The sequence below is a fragment of the Andrographis paniculata genome, unplaced genomic scaffold (assembly GCF_009805555.1).
Source record: "Andrographis paniculata isolate CXL003 unplaced genomic scaffold, ASM980555v1 Contig52END, whole genome shotgun sequence".
Lineage (NCBI taxonomy): Eukaryota > Viridiplantae > Streptophyta > Magnoliopsida > Lamiales > Acanthaceae > Andrographis > Andrographis paniculata.
The window spans coordinates 593899-598486 of record NW_026137587.1 but is presented as its reverse complement, the minus strand read 5'-3'; positions in this window follow the sequence as shown (position 1 = coordinate 598486).

Below are 4588 nucleotides of genomic sequence, written 5' to 3'. Positions count from 1 at the left end.
AAGGTACCTGTTTTAATTGCGGAAAGGTCGGACACCGTTCGATAGACTGCAAGGCGCCGAAAAGTAAGAAAGAGACGAATCAGGCACACGTCGTTACTAAAGATGAAGAGCCACTCGACCTGACGTGTGTTGTCTCTGAGGCAAATCTGGTGGGATCAAACAAGAAACAATGGTGGCTTCACACAGGAGCAACTCGCCATATTTGCATGGATAAGAATCAATTCTCCTCATTCGAGCGTGTCGAAGGAGAAACGATGTACATGGGGAATGCTGCTCCTGCGGAAGTCAAGGAAAGAGGAAAGGTGCTTCTGAAGATGACGTCTGGAAGAGTTGTGACGCTGACCAATGTCCTCTACGTCCCAGCGATGACGAAGAACCTGGTGTCGGGGACGCTCCTGATGAAACACGGCTTTAATATTAATATGAATGGTGATAATTTTGTTTTGCGTAAATCAGGAGTGTATGTGGGTAAAGGATATGTAGATGATGGACTTTTGAAATTTTGTATTATGACAATTATTGAAAATAATAATAATAAGTCTGTTGCTTATATTGTTGAGTCATCTACTTTATGGCATAGTCGATTGGGTCATGTTAATTATGATTCAATTCGTTGTTTAATTAACCTGAACCACATTCCGAAATTTGAATTAAATAAACATAAATGTGATTTGTGTTGAAGCAAAACAAACTCGATCGTCTTTCCAAACTATTCATCGTGAAACTGAACCACTCGAATTGATTCACAGCGATGTGTGCGATTTGAAAATTGTACAAACTCGTGGTGGTAATAAATATTTTATTACATTTATTGACGATTGTACAAAGTATTGTTATGTGTATTTACTCAAAAGTAAAGACGAGGCATTAAGTAAATTCATTTTGTATAAAAATGAAGTGGAAAATCAACTTAACAAACGAATTAAACGAATTCGAAGTGATAGAGGTGGAGAATATGAAACCCCGATTGGTGAATTTTTTGCACAAAATGGAATAATTCACGAACTAACTCCACCTTATTCACCTCAATCAAACGGCGTTGCTGAACGCAAAAATCGCACATTAAAAGAAATGATGAATGCGATGTTGTTAAGTTGTGCACTACCCCAAAACATGTGGGGGGAGGCTATTTTAAGCAGTAATTATCTGCTTAACTTAATACCTCGAAAAAAGATGGATAAGACCCCTTATGAGATTTGGAAAGGTCGAAAACCATCTTACAAACACCTTCGAGTGTGGGGGTGTCTAGCTAAGGTAGTGGTGGAACAGCCAGAAGGGTTTATGGTTCCAGGTAAAGAAAAGAAGGTCTGTAGACTTGTGAAATCACTATACGGACTTAAAAAAGCTCCAAAGAAATGGCATGAGAAATTTGATCATACCATGATGGATAGTGGTTTCAGAATCAATGAATGTGACAAATGTATATACGTAAAGACCACTGAGTCAGGTTACGTGATAATTTGCCTTTATGTAGACGATATACTTATCATTGGTAGCAACGAATATATCGTTAAGTCTACCAAAGACATGCTAAATTCTAGATTTGACATGAACGACATGGGTCTCGCTGATGTGATCTTAGGAATTAAGATCAACCGAACCGCAAATGGTCTAATTTTGAGTCAAAATCATTATGTAGACAAAATCCTCAAAAAATTCAGTAAGGATGATACAGGAATAGCGAGAACTCCTCTGGACACAAGTATCCATTTATCCAAGAATCGTGGAGAGGGTGTATCCCAAATCGAATACGTTCGGATAATTGGAAGCTTAATGTACCTAATGAGCTGCACTAGACCCGACATAGCTTATGCTATAAGCAAGCTGAGTACGTATACAAGTAATCCTAGTCGCGAGCATTGGAAAGCCATAGTTCGTGTACTTAGGTACTTACGGTACACTCGAGACTACGGGCTGCACTACAACAGACGTCCAGCTGCAGTAGAAGGCTACTCAGACGCCAATTGGATATCTGACACACTTAATTCGAGATCAACTAGTGGATATGTGTTCACACTAGCTGGTGCAGCAATCTCTTGGAAATCCTCAAAACAAACAATTATTGCCAAATCCACAATGGAATCTGAGTTCATTGCTTTGGACAAAGCTGGATTAGAGGCAGAATGGATTAGCCACTTCCTTGAGGACATTCCAAAATGGGACAAGCCTGTCTCAGCCATAACTCTCTACTGCGATAGTAAATCTGCTATTGGCAGAGCAGAGAGTACAATGTACAATGGAAAGAGTCGACATATTCGCCGTCGACACAATTCCATAAGACAACTGATCACAACTAAGGTTATTACGATAGACCATGTTGCGTCAAAAGATAACCTAGCGGATCTGCTAACCAAAGGGTTAAATCGTAATGCAGTGTACAAATTAACTAGAGGAATGGGGGTTAAGCCTGCCGAAATATAAGTCTTATAAAGGAAAACCCAACCTAAAATGATTGGAGATCCCAAGAACTAGGTTCAATGGGAAAACCTGCCTATAAAACTTATGTGCGTCACTGTGGGGGCTAATAGCCTCAACCCATTCCTGTCAACGAACAGTGACAGAGTAGAGAGGATAGCAAATAAGTACTTTAATGATTACTAAGTGAGTATTGTATTACTTTGATACTTAGGAAAATCACCTATGTAAGAGAGAAGTGAGGCCGCTTCAAAGGAGAACTGCCCAGGCTCAGCTCTTTAGAAACTCTTGCAGAACCAGGATGGGGGTTCCATGGCCAAAATGGACCAAATAATGAGAACTGAACTAGGAATGTGGATTCGGTGTCGGTATGTAGTTCATTTACTAATAAATTGAACAGTTCAAGGATAACGTATCCACTGGACAATTGGTAAACCTACGTGATGCTCAAGGAAAGTTCAAAGGGAAACCTACTTGTCCTATACCGAATTTATTTCTTTCATTGAGTTATCATCCTTTCCTCTTTCATGTGGGGGATTGTTGGTGTGTGAATGTGAAAGAGAAAGAAGAAGAAGGAGAATGTGAGGAGTTTATCCCACATTGGAAAAATAAAGAAACTCCACCCTCCATAAATGCAATGTGATGCATTTATGTGTAAATGAATTAATTGATTGGATTGGTCCCAATTATGAATGGGCCTATTGGGTCATTGGGTGTATATATATAAATATATATAGTCAAGATTGGGCCTTGGGGCCGCAGGGCTCGTGGGCCGCGCCCATTTGTGAGAAAATTAATTAATTCAAATTTTGTATTTTATCCGATTAATTTATTTTGACAGTTGAAAAAATTCAAATTGACCGGGTAAAGGAAAGTGGTTGCAACTCTAAGCAATAGTGGAGTGGTTGCTACTTTTCTGGCACTTTAATTAATCTTCTTCTTTAAATTGAAAATTACACTACCAAAAATCTTAACGTGAATCAAAATTTGGGTTGCGGTTAATATACTCTCTGTTTCCTTCTGTTCTTCGATTTTCCTCCAAAAAACTTTCAAAAAGAGCTTTCTTAGTTCGGTTTGTGTGGGATCGTAGATCCCTGATCGATTCGTTTTATCCTGGGAAGCAATCGGTGGCGGGCCGAATTTGCTTAAAGGAGATCACGTGCAACGCGAAACTCAAATCTTCTTGATCAGATCTGTTATCTGATTTCGAATTAAAGCGTCTCGATTTTCCATATTACAACATTGGTAACAGCAACTACAACCAGAATTCGTACATTGATTGGACCACCTGCAGACAACATCAACCAAAACTCAAATATGCATACAGTCTTTATCAACAAAATTCATTTAAAAATTGCAACTCAAGCATCCATTCAACAATGAAAATTCATTTTCAGAAATGAAATTGGAACTCAATAAATTGAAATTGTGAATTAAAAAAAAAAAAAAGGGACCTCAGTCATGGCAACATCGTCAGAGATCTGGAATCGGCAACAACGGTCGTGTTTCCTCTTGCCGCCAGCCTTCTAGCCATTGGAATCTGCTACATTGCTGATACCTGAATTTTTTCTTTGTTTCAGTAATCTTTCTGTCAAGTTGAACTAATTCGCCAACGAGTCTGATCTTTTTCTTTTCCCTAACATCATCATCGTCGCTGTATTCTAGGCCGGATGGAGAAGGTTCACAAATCTTAGGTTGGTGCCGATTCCGCCTTGTGTACTTAACCGCCGCCTTTTTTTTTTTTTTTGGCCATGCGTTCACTGGCAGCTGAGAGGTCCGCCACCGGTGGGCTATCAAGCTTGATCTCTGCCATTGAAGTATGTATAGTTGTGCTTCCTGCCATTGTTATTTTTTTTGTTCTCTCCGTAGTTTCTTTCTGATATCTGTAACTCAATTTTGCAGGTATAGGTTTTCGACCATTGATCTTGGTAGGTTTTCGAAAAAGCTAGTTAAAAGGATATTTGAACGTACCGGTACCAAGCTTATGTTTTTCTAGAACTGCTTAACGTCTATCCTTACAACTGAAGCTGCAAGTAAATAGACAATCAGATTAACCTAATTTGCGAGACACTTAACGTGAAAATGAAATTTTAGAAGCAGCAATTGTGCTATAATAATACACAAAATTACAAACCTGGGAACTCTCCATTCCAGTTATGAGCCAATGGCTGGG